The 13,087-nt window shown below is 38.0% G+C and overlaps 1 protein-coding gene across 3 annotated transcripts in view; it reads right to left on the bottom strand.

Moving 5' to 3' along the window:
* Window positions 1-13,087, bottom strand: part of LOC149845907 (exocyst complex component SEC6-like) — a 198,937-nt gene that overhangs the window by 110,994 nt on the left and 74,856 nt on the right. The window lies entirely within an intron of this gene.

Below are 13,087 nucleotides of genomic sequence, written 5' to 3'. Positions count from 1 at the left end.
GGAAGGGCAATGTAGACATTGGACCCCTCCAACGGTCACATTTGTGACCATTGGAGGGGCTCCAACGATTACATTGGAGCCCCCCCAAGGCCCTAAATGTAACCCGTATAAAAAGGGGTCCTCTCCTTTGTATTTGTATTCTTGAAGGAGCTTTAGCTCCATTGTAAATGGGTTTTTAACCTATTTCACATAATAAAGAAATATTCTTTTAGCCTTTTGGCTTAACCCCTTTGTGGGTTTATGGGTTTAGCACTTTATGTGGTTTTGGTTGCCCCTTAGTGGATTTGTGTGATTAGCACTTTATGTGATTTTGGTTGCCCCTTAGTGGATTTGTGTATTTGCACCTTAATTGTGCATTTATGGGTTCATTATCGAACCCTTTGTTTTCTTACATGGTATCAAAGCAAGGTTGTGATCGGATTGTCTTTTGGTGCATCAGAAAGTGTGTCGCTCAAGAAACTTCAATGAATGGTGAAGTATTCATTGTTTTTCTTCTTTTTCTTGAAGTTATTCGGTATGTATCCCTTTTTTTAAAGTATTATGCATTATGAAATTATTTTCTTGCATGTGCTTTCGTTATAATTATGTTTTGCACACTTAGTATGTGGTACTTGAGAACCCTTACTTTTCACATTTCACTTGTTCGCATGTTCTAAAATATTTCCTTTTAAAAATTGGTAAACTTGTTTTTTTCTAGATATATGATTGCTCAAAAATGGGCCATATATCATATTTATTTTTTAAAAATTTGATGTCAATCCTATTTGAACTCGTGTATGGCTTTAGGAGTTCTTTATTATGATGTTGACTTCAAGTATTAAAAGCTTGAAGTTCATATTTTTCATGTCTTTGTGCATTGTATTTGTGCCTTTGTGCACTTGTGAGAGTTCTCCTTGTGCCTTTGTGTACACTTCTTGTTTGTTAGCATTGTGTTTATACACAAACATTTTTTATATAGAGAGATTTTTTTGAACATACATGGGTGTGATAAAATTTGCTTATATGTGTAGGAAGGTCTTAAAGAACGTTGGGTTGAGATTGAAACTTTTTAGTATATGAAGGATTGTGATAATTCACATACTTCTCTACACTTCATCGATTACCCATCACATATAATGGTAATTTATGAAGAATCCTTTATATAGTGATGTTTTTCAAAATTGTCTTCAATTATGCAAGATTGATGATTTTTGCATAGTTAACTTATAAAATTATATATGTTTTCTTGCTAAATGAGTATTATTGGTCTTTTCTTAATACTCTTGACTCTCATATGAAACCTAATTTGTTTTGAGGTTCTCTCTTGTTTGTGTGTCTTAGTGCACTTTTTGCGAAAAATTGATATATGTATTTGGTAATTCTTGAATATGAATTTCTCACATTTCAATTAAGTCTTTGTCTTTCTTTTTTTGTATGAACCTAAGTGGTTCTTGTTATTGATAACCATTGGTGAGAATTCTGCGATCCTTGTGAAAAGAAGGATTGTAAAGGTCCTTCAATGTTTGTGGTTTCTTGAAAAAATTTTGTGGTAAGTATGTTGTATGAACCATTGTGCTCATTAAGAAAGATCTTTTAAAAGAACTTCCCACATTATATAGAATCTTAATATGCATTATTTAAAATTTCATATTGTGTTTATTGCATAATAAGATCTTTTGGTATAAAAGATTTCATTAGTTTGGATTTTCTTCTAAATGGTGCAAGTTTATAAACTTGTTTGTTTGTATTTTTTCACATAAGATTTCCAAACCTCTTGATTGTATCACTTCTATTAAAGGATGCCTACGTTGGTCGTAATATGTTCACATTTTCTTGCATTGAATTACACTTGTTGAGCATATAATTGCATAATTAAAGCTTGAGAGTCTCAAGCTCTCCTCTTTCTTCGAATATATTCTCGTTACAAGCCTTTGTGCATGTTTGCATTATTTTACGCCTTTGTGCGTATTTGTTCAAGTGTAGTTTGAGTGTCTTCGTGCACATCTTTTGTGAAAGCATTAGTGCTTGTTTGGATACTCTTTAAAGAGGTTTTTATTTTTTAGTGTCTTTCTCAAGGCTTGTGTATGTATTGTTATTTAGTGAACTTGGCTATTGACTCTTTTATTTGTCCATTATAGGACATTGTAAGTGATTATAGCACTTTTTATGTTTCCGCGTATCTCATTACAATCAAAGAATATTAAAGCTTGGTTTTACTCTTGATTATCCCAAAAATGGTTCTTTCACATAAACATTGCATATTCAAAAGAATGTTGTTTTTAAAAGGAGTACTCTTTGCCTTTTATGGCACTCTTATGGTGTCCATCACAAGTTGCTATATGATGCATCAATCCTTTATGGCCTTGTTATTGTTATATCCAAGATGTTTGTTGATGTGAGTTATGTGCACCTCGTGTTATGTCATTTTAGATTGTCAACTTGTAGTTTGACTCTAAATGGCTTGTTATGTGATCTCTGATTATGAGTGTGCCACTCGTTTGTTTTTTGGCCGTTGATTTTATGGATGTTTTTTAATTGTGTATAACTGTGATGGATGTCTAAGGTTTGAAATCATAATGTTTCGAGGTATATTCAAAAATTGATGTTCTTTAATTGTATTTTCATTACAAGCTTTCTTACCTCGAGTGTTTTCTCCTCTTATGCCTCTTATCTAAGTGTCATCATATGTAGACAAGAAATATGTTGGCTTTGTTCTCTTGATCTAGTAGTTGAACACACTTGTTTTGAGCGTCATTATATGTAGACAAGGATTGTTGTCTCACACCATTGTGTATGACAGTGTTATTAAAAGTGTGCCTCAAGGCGCAAAAAGTGCGCCTTGCCTCAAGGTGAGGGGCTTTATGCCTTGAGGTGCAGGCATAAGGCGCAAAAGCCCTGAGGCGCATGCCTCATACGCCTTGAGGCGTACGCCTCAGAGCGAGGTGCGCCTCACCTTGTTTTGGTAAATTTATATTTTTCATCCATTTTACATTGAAATTTGAGGATCTCAGTTGGAACTCGGGTCTGGCCCCATGTATGGTATGAAAGTTCACAAACCATATCATATATTAATTGGACCCTTTGGGTCTAACCCAGATTCTTTTTTAACCTTTTTATTTATCATCAAACCCAAACCATTGACACCCCTAGGTGAAAGGTGCTTGCCTGAATCAACTTGATTGATTGAACTTGAAAGGTAAAGTTCTTAAATTAAGTTTTGAGCCTGAAGTGGACCTTGTTGGGGCATTTGCACAAGAGCTCCAAACCAAACCAGTTTTTGTCCTTTTAAATCTCTTTTTTTTCTTAATTAGCCATGGAGAAGTTGTTGCTATAGCTTTGACCTGAGTCATTGTCTGCAGTACAAAGCTGCACGAGTGCTCTTCGTCTTACTATTGAGGATAGTTTCTCATTTTCCTGTCATTGCCAAATAAAATAATTAATAGAGAAGAGTTTGTCTTTCTATGTTGTTCTATTGTAAACGAGTATCAGTTTTTTAGTATATTTTAACTTTTGTTGGTTAATCTCATATTTTTTCATTTATTTCAGCTATGTAATTAGTTTTTGTTAGGCAAGGGCGACAACCCTAAACCTAAACAAATCGGGTCTGATACATAAGAAATCGGGTCCCAAACATAAGCCCAAGAAAAAAAATCTTCGGGGGGGGGGGGACCGCGCCCGGGGGGGGAACCCCCGGACCCCCCCCCCTTTCTGTAAGGGCAAAAACTCTGAATCAGGCTCCATAACTCATCAGTTTCTTAATATATTTTAACTTTTGTTGATTAATCTCATATATTTTCCAGTTATGTAATTTGTTTTTTAGTTACTTTTATATGTTAATCTCATATTTTTTAGAATAATCTCATATATTTTAACTTTTGTTGGTTAATCTCATATATTTTAACTTTTGTTCGTTAATCTCATATATTTTCCAGTTATTTCAGTTATGTAATTAGTTTATTAGTATATTTTAACTTTTTTTTGTTATTCTCATATATTTTCCAGTTATATAGTCAGTTTTTAGTTATTTTTATATGTTAATCTCATATTTTTTAGTACTTATTTGAGATTTTCTATTTCTTATTGATTGTTATTTAATCAATAAAGCATTTCTTTATTTATTTGTATTTTTAGATATTTTTTATAATATTTTTTAAATTGTCAAAAAAATTTGAGGCTTACGCCTCGCCTCGGTTTTTGGTGGAGCGCCTCGTTACGCCTCAACGCTTTTCACAACACTGGTGTCTGATGTTAGCCTATGGTTGGCTTTTGTGTCCTTGTTCTGGTCGTTGATACTCATTTCAAGTGTCATTTTATGTAGACAAGAGATGTGTTGTCACACCTTCGTGTGTGTTTTAGCCCATGGTTGGCTTTGTACTCTTATTCTAGTAGCTGAACATACTTGATTTAGAGTGTCATTATATGTAGACAAGAGTTGTTTATTCACATTTTTATGTGTGATTTTTAGTCCATGTTGGCATTTGTACTCTTGTTTTAGTCATTGAGACACTCATTTCAAGTATTATTATATGTAGACAAGAGATGTTTACACACCTTCGTGTGTGTCTTTGGCCCTTTGGTGGCATTATATTTAAGTTCTTGTTTTAGTCGCTTATACACTTGATTTGAGGGTTTTTGGGAGGTCTAATAAGGTGATTGCTTGTAGTGGATAAACTATTGTTGAGATTTACAAATTTCCATATTTATGGGAATTTGAAATTTGGCTCTGATATGAGATTTTCTAATTCATGTTCATTTTATAGCATAATTGCTATGTGCACATGTTTTTTTTAATCAAATAATATATTTTGATTATTTTGTCTCATAAGTGAACGTAAAACTTTTTAACTCTTGTGTTTTATACACTCTTTTATCATATGCTCTTGAGCATTTCCTTTGTGAAATCTCCTTCAAGAGAATTGCTCAAATCAATAACACTTGTTTTTTTCGTCTTGTAAGCTCAAGTAATATACTTGATTAAAGTATGATTGGAGCATGTTCATTAAATGACCTTTTTAGTGTTGATTCATTTAATTACATGATATCGTATGCATATGCTCACAATGGCTTTTTAATCCCTCACTTAATTAAGATTCATATACTCTTATGAGTTGCCTCTTTGAAGGCTCTTTATGTTGTCCTTTCAAGGACTATGTCGATATTTCCCATTATGGGTTCTTGTTTGTCCATTATTGGACCGTGTGAATGCATTAAGCATTCTTATTATACATTTTCGCATACATTTTAAAATTTTCTCACTTTTACTTATTTTCAAGTATGTGACTTTTGAAAGTTGGTCTTCTAAAACCATTTTGTATGCATAAGTAATTATCTTGTCCTGATGGATACTGTGCTTTAAATAAGGTAATTAAGCACTTATTGAAATGCATAGAATATCTTTTTGCATCATTGTGTTTTTGATGAATCATGTGATATGGTTTTGTTGATTCATCTTGATTGGAATATTTCACTTGATTAAAGTGCAAAGATATTTTTTACTTGGATTTTTGGATGGAAAGAAGTACCTTAGATAGATCATGGAAGGTGCTCACCATTAAAGACAATTGGAGGAAGACATTTGCAAATTTCAATGGCATCCTTACTGAAGACGGTTGAAGCCTTGAGATTCTTCTTCTTGTATTTCTTCAAACTTTTTGTTCCCCTACACAAAGTTTGAGGGGGGTGTTAAAATGTAACCGTAATTCCTTTTGTGTGTGTGTGTGTGTATATATATATATATATATATATATATATATATATATATATTCTTGTAATACCCTAAAAGGGTATTTTTGTTGTTGAAGGATCGATGAGATGCACCGAACCCTAGGTAGAGAGAGAGAGAGAGACGGCTGCACAATAAGAGAACTTGTTCAAATTATGATTAGGGCTAATCTCTATGTTAAATAGAGAGAGGCCAAAAAGAGAAATTACACATAAGTCCCTCATTAAAATAAAAATCCAAATAACCTCTAGTTTAGGAAAACTTAACCATAAAACCTCTTAATCTCAACACTCTCCCTCAAGCAGGAGCATAGATATCGATCATGCTCAGCTTGTCACAACAATGGGAGAAACTAGGCCTCGCAAGGGCCTTGGTAAAGACATCAGCAACTTGATCTTCGGAAGATACATGATATGTGCAAGTATAACCAGCCTGAATCAAGTCACGTACATAGTGACAGTCAACTTCAATATGTTTAGTCCTTTCATCGAAAACTGGGTTGTTGGCAATATATGTAGCAGCCCTATTGTCACACACCATCACCATAGGTAGGGATACTTTCACATGAAGTTCGGTCAAAACTGATTTTACCCACATGATCTCAGCTGCGGTCTGAGCCATAGCTCTGTATTCTGATTCAGCACTCGACCTGGCTACAACAGTTTGTTTCTTACTCCTCCAGGTAACAAGATTTCCTCCCACAAAAACACAGAATCCAGTTGTTGACTTTCTATCTTCGATAGACCCCGCATAATCTGCGTCAGTGTAAGCAACAACGTCCAAGGAAGGATTTTGTTTAAACAACAGTCCTTTACCAAGAGATGACTTTAAGTACCTGAGAACCATCATAGCTGCATCCCAGTGAGCTTTGGTAGGTTTATCCATGAATTGACTAATTTTACTCACGGCTAATGAAATGTCAGGTCTAGTAACGGTCACATATAACAACTTACCCACCAAGGATCTAAAACCGGTATTATCCACATATTCAGATTTCTCATCAAACATATGAGTTTTGGGATCCATAGGAATGTTAGTTGGCTTCGCTCCTAGCATTCCAGTCTCTTTTAATAGGTCCATCACATACTTTCTTTGTGACAAAACTAAGCTCTTTTTGTTTCTTGCAGCCTCAATACCCAAAAAATATCGAAGGGAACCAAGATTTTAGTAACAAAGTGTTTCTGAAGATGATCCTTTGTTGCGGAAATATATTGGGCACTGCTTCCTGTTAATATGATGTCATCGACATATACCACCATAACAACAATTCCAGAACTAGTTTTCTTGATAAACAAGGAGTGGTCTGAGGCTGACCTGACAAATCCAAAATCCGACATTACCTCAAATAATTTTTGAAACCATGCCTGAGGACTCTGCTTCAGGCCATAAATAGTCTTATTCAACTTGCACACTTTCTGACACTCCCCCTGAACCTCAAAGCCTGGGGGTTGTTGCATATAGATTGTTTCATGTAAATCTCCATACAAAAAGGCATTCTTGACATCCAACTGAGACAAGGGTCATCCATAGTGCACTGCAACAGAGAGAACAAGACGAATAGTTCAAAGACGAGCGACTAGGGAAAAAGTTTCAAAAAAGTCAACACCATAAGTCTGAGTATAGCCTTTTGCAACCAATCGGGCTTTGTACCGTTCAATTGACCCATCCGAGTTATATTTAATGTTATATACCCATTTGCAGCCAACAATATATGCATCAGTTGGAGGATCAACCAAGTCCCAAGTGCCCCTAGAGCATAGGGCATCCATCTCATCCTGCATAGCCTGCATCCATTTGGGGTCGAATAGAGCCTGACTGTGATGAAGCGGAACAGAGGAGGCAGACAAAGCCGAGATAAAATTCTTCATAGATGCCCCAAGATTAACTTCAGAAACAAACTGAGAAATGGGATGAAGGGTGCACTGTCTTTTCCCTTTTCGCAGAGCAATAGAAAGATCCTCATCAGATATACTTGCCTCAGGAGAAGGAGATAATGGGGGCATGGAGGTAGGTGGTAACCTATGAGTATACACTATAGGAGGGTTTCTGTATCGATATTCCTAGAGGATGGAGCCACAGGCTGTGGAGTGAATGACTCTAAAGGAAAAGGAGGAATTGGCAGAGGAAAGACATCATCCTAACTCTCCTGTAACCTTGGAGTAGTACTCGTGAAATATGGAGTAGACTCAAAGAAGGTAACATCCGCACTGACATACTCTTTATGGGATATAGGGTCATAGCAACGATATCATTTTTTATTCTTAGGATACCCAAGGAAAACACATTTAATAGACTGTGAAGCAAGTTTATCTCGTTCAGGACCCAGCTTATTCACAAAGCACACACATCCAAAAACTTTAGGGGGGATAGGAAAAAGAGGAACCTCAGGATGGAGAATTTGGATTGGGATCCGTTCTTCTACAAAACTTGAAGGCATGCGGTTTATAAGAAAACCAGCAGTCAAAACTGCATCTCCCCAGTATGACGCAGGCATATTGGATTGAATCATTAGGCACCGAGCGACATTGAGAATTTGTCTATGTTTCCTCTCAGCCACACCATTTTGATGGGATGTATGAGGACATGTAAATTGAGGTTTAATCCCTTTATCAGAATAGAATTGAAGCAAGTCTTTGGAATTGAACTCAAGAGCATTATCAGTGCGAACAATTCTAACACACACGTCAAATTGAGTTCTTATTTCAACAATCAAAGATTTAAGAATGACAGGGCCTTGAGACCGATCTTTTAACAAGAACACCCACGATAACCTTGAGAAGTCATCAACAATGACCAAATAATAACGACATTGAGACCTACTAGGAATCCTACTCGGACCCCATACATCGACATGAAGAAGGTCAAACAATCTTTGACTCGATGGACTTTGACTAGAGGGAAAAGAGCTTTGGCAATGTTTTCCCAATTGACATGTTTCGCATTGAAAAGAAACTGAGGAAGGTATATGAGGAATGACTCGACGAAGGTTTGGCACTGGAAGATGACCCAGACGATGATGCCATAACAAAGGACTCGAGGAAGACGTAACAGCAGAATAGACAGAACCCACTTGTTGATGTAGATAATACACACTACCTTCCTCATAGCCGCCATCGATCCTCTCCCCCGTAAGCAAGTCCTGAAAAGTGCAACCCATAGGATCAAAAATTATCCTACGATTCAGCTCTTTTGTCATTCTATTGACAGATAATAGATTCTGTGGAAAAGAAGGAGCATGAAGAACATTTGACAGTTGAAGGGTAGGGGAACTAGACATGTTTCCCTGCCCTACAATTGAGGAAGAACTGCCATCAGCAAGGACTACCCCTTTTTGATCGGTTACAGGATTTAAACTTAAAAAGTTACTCGAATTTCCGCACAAGTGTCTGGATGCTCCAGAATCAATGATCCACTTACCACCTTGGCCAGATAGGCCATCACCTGCCAAGCACGCAACCTTAGCAACAGAAGACTTCGAAGAGGATGTGCATAAGGCAAGAAGCTTGTTATATTCAGCCCGGCTAAGAGTTATAAAATCATTGGAGCAATCCGCATCTGATTTAACCACTTGAGCCATAAGGAAAAGAATGGGTTAAAAACGAACAGGTACTCAGATTGATGACACTAATTTATCTCCACCACGACCAAAAAAAAAAAAAAACTCCACACTATGCAGGTCCACACCAAAAAAAAAACTGTTGCTCTGCTTCACTACGTCTGCGCAACATCCATACCACTCACCAGATTAGGAACCCATGGATTCATCACGACTTGTAGATCCGATCTTCTACAGACGATCTGTCCAAAAAGAAATCCAGAAATCACCTTCACGCGATCAACCTTCACGAGCTCTGCCTTCACACGTTCCCAAGAATGTACAACAACAATAGCATTGTTCAAGTCTACTCCCACGATCCACTAAATAATCGGATCTGAAATCAATCAGATCTAATTCTTCCTCCTTTTTTTTGTTTTCGGCACCCACAAACGTCACAGGAAATTACAATCAAACATGATTTCCTGTTTGGCACTGCACCACAATATGTAGATCAACAACTGTGTTTGATCTTCACCACGACACACAGATCAGCAACTGCCCCTTTTTTTTCTCGGCACCCACAAACGACACAGGAAATTACAATCAGACCTGATTTCCTGTTTGAGACTGCACCACAATATGTAGATCAACAACTGTGTTTGATCTTCACCACGACACACAGATCAGCAACTGCCTTCCTTTTTTTTCTCGGCACCCACAAACGACACAGGCACTTACGATCCGACCTGATTTCCTATTTGGGTTTGCACCACAATATGCAGATCAACGACCATTTTTCGGTACCCTTGAACAACGACTTAGCACCCTCGTTCTTCAAGATAATAGAGAAGCACTCCAAGGAGCTCTTGTATTTCATCAGTATCTCTGAAATGGGTCATACTAAGAACACCCATTAGCCACCGCCACCAGATCCGTACTTCTTACCAAAGACGATCAGCTGCAGCTTGTCGTAGCCAGCAAGCACACCAGCACCATCTACAGCACGCAGGATGTTAGCACCAGCACCCTTGAACAGCGACTTAGGTAGAGAGTGTCTGGCACAACACACCGAAATCAGATTCCCAAGTTCGAAGGCTCTGATACCATGTTGAAGGATCGATGAGATGCACCGAACCCTAGGTAGAGAGAGAGAGAGACGGCTGCACAATAAGAGAACTTGTTCAAATTATGATTAGGGTTAATCTCTATGTTAAATAGAGAGAGGCCAAAAAGAGAAATTACACATAAGTCCCTCATTAAAATAAAAATCCAAATAACCTCTAGTTTAGGAAAACTTAACCATAAAACCTCTTAATCTCAACATTTGTCATTTTTATTTTACACATATTCCATTAGGAATATGATTGTACTTTTTTTATTTTCTTTTTCTTTTATTCTTTTCCTTTTTTCTTTTTCTTTTTTTTGATATTCGTACCACCTTGGGGGGCCCAATGTAGACGTTGGACCCCTCCAACGGTCACATTTGTGACCGTTGGAGGGGCTCCAACGACTACATTGGAGCCCCCCCAAGGCCCTCAATGTAACCCCTATAAAAAGAAGTCCTCTCCTTTGTATTTGTATTCTTGAGGGAGCTTTAGCTCCATTGTAAAAGGGTTTTTACCCTATTTCTCATAATAAAGAAATATTCTTTTAGCCTTTTGGCTTAACCCCTTTGTGGGTCTATGGGTTTAGCACTTTATATGCTTTTGGTTGCCTCTTAGTGGGTTTGTGTATTTGCATCTTAAGTGTGCATTTATGGGTTCATTATTGAACCTTGTTTTCTTACAGTCAACCACAAGTTATCAGATATATTAGAGTATTGTACAGATCATTCGCCAGCTTTGAAGAAGCTAACAACCTGTTGCACGAGTACATGACGCAAACAAAGTGGGTGCAACAAAATGTGCAGCAGCGAGAGGTGTGAGAAAGAGTGACTACACAATGTTCAAGGGGATGTTGTATTTGTTTTGTCATGATACTCTTCCTGGTTTTATGATTTTTGTAGTATATTTGTATTTGTCATGGTTTTCGTGCTCAAGTGATGTACACATTTTGAGACTTGGGTGGGTGGTTGGCATACTATGATACTCTCACATACTTTTGGTATCTTATTTCTTTCTTAACATTTTGGATTTAGGTATACTATGATACTCTCTTGCAATTAATGAATGAATGATATTTTCTTGCATGTATTTTGGATTTATTTTGAATTGAATGAATGAATGAATGACATACTAGGATACTCTCTTGTTATTAATGAATGATATTCTCTTGCATGTATTTTGGATTTATTTCAGATTGAATAAATGACATACTATGAGACTCGCATATGTATGAGCAGGTTCATATTTTATGGAATAGAATGGATTTGATATTTTACTAGATTGTTTTGTTAATTTTAGCTTGTAATAAAATGATATGTATGAAGTGTTTTCAATTTTCAAAGAGAGAATATTGACCCCAGAGAAAGAATCACCATTTGAAGTGGGCATTCTTAATGAAGATTATTCATTGATTATTCTACCATTTCTACAAATTTTACTTACCCTCTCAATAAGTTTTTTATTGGGGCAAAATTCGCTGAGTTGAGATTATGACTTGACCTGATTTGATCCAAAATTACTAGAACATGGATGTTGCATGATTCAAGTGCGGACATTGGTTGTCTCGTTGGTTTCTATTTGATTCAAAAGGCGAACAGGGTTGGTTTGGCAACAAGCAAACGGTACGCTCTAACTCATCTAACTCATAGTAGAACGGGGGGCTGTTCGCCTTAACTACTTAATTAAGTACCTCTTTTGTGGGGGGCTATTCACTACAAGCTATTAGCGCTGTCTTAGATGGAACTCCAATAAGATAAGTCGATGTTCCATCTCTAAGGACCGCTGAGAACTGAATAGTCTTCGTGTCCAAGAACAAAGCCCTAGCTTCGCCGTCAAACCTGTGGTCTCTTTTAGTAGACTACACTTGACAGCCTACGAAGGGCTTCTACTGCTTGCCTTTGTTTGAAGCGTTCATTTCGTACCAATACTAACTACAGCTACACCCAGGCCACTATAGAAGCTAGAAGTAGCCTATAGTAGAGTAGTCGGCCTAACCACAGCGTCACGATGGAAAGGTTCCCTTTTTCATCTTCCGTAGGGTAGGGGCTGCTCGCTTAAGTAGGGGGCTTTGCCCACCCGCCTACCTCACTAGCGAGGCGGAGAGTCCGCGTAAGCTCACCCGGAAGCTCGAAGAGCTTTCTCCGCCAGAGAGGAGAGAGTGGCGAAGGGGAGAAGCGACTCGTCGTAGAAGCTTCCTAAAGCAAACGCTTCGCGGAACGAGCAAAGCCTAAAAGATCGACTTTCGTCGATGTGGTGTAGGGCGGCTGGAAGGAGGCAGACGGAATGAAGGGAGGCGGGCCGACTACAAAAAAGACTACGAAACCAAGAAGCAGAGCATTAGAAAGCTCGACAAGTCGCTTATAGTCTTTAGTGCCGACTACCAAGTGAAGTTTTGTAAGGGGGGAGCGAAGCTTAGCGAGCTTTATAAGGCCGACCACTACATAAGCCTAGCGGTAATCGGCTTTCCAAGCTTCGAGCTTCCCTTCATTCGCTTCGCGGGAGCCGCACAGCACAACGCTGGAAGTCAGAGGGCCCGTACTACCTGCCACACCCTTCGCTCCGAGGGACCGTAGAACGGAAAGCGCCTTCTGAACAACTCGGCAGAAGGGAAGGGGCCTATGTATTTGCATGACCCCTGCAGATTTGACCCTACACCCGGAGCCAATCCCCTAGTGGTCCTGCCACCACGCCGCAGAACGGGAGCTCGTGTGGAACCTTGGATTTCTGGCGAGGTGGAACGTAACA

Source organism: Nuphar pumila, chromosome 2, assembly GCF_984573655.1.
Source record: "Nuphar pumila chromosome 2, dmNupPumi1.hap1.1, whole genome shotgun sequence".
Classification (NCBI taxonomy): Eukaryota; Viridiplantae; Streptophyta; class Magnoliopsida; order Nymphaeales; family Nymphaeaceae; genus Nuphar; species Nuphar pumila.
The sequence above is the reverse complement of the archived record's forward strand: the minus strand, read 5'-3'. Positions and strand labels throughout refer to the sequence as shown.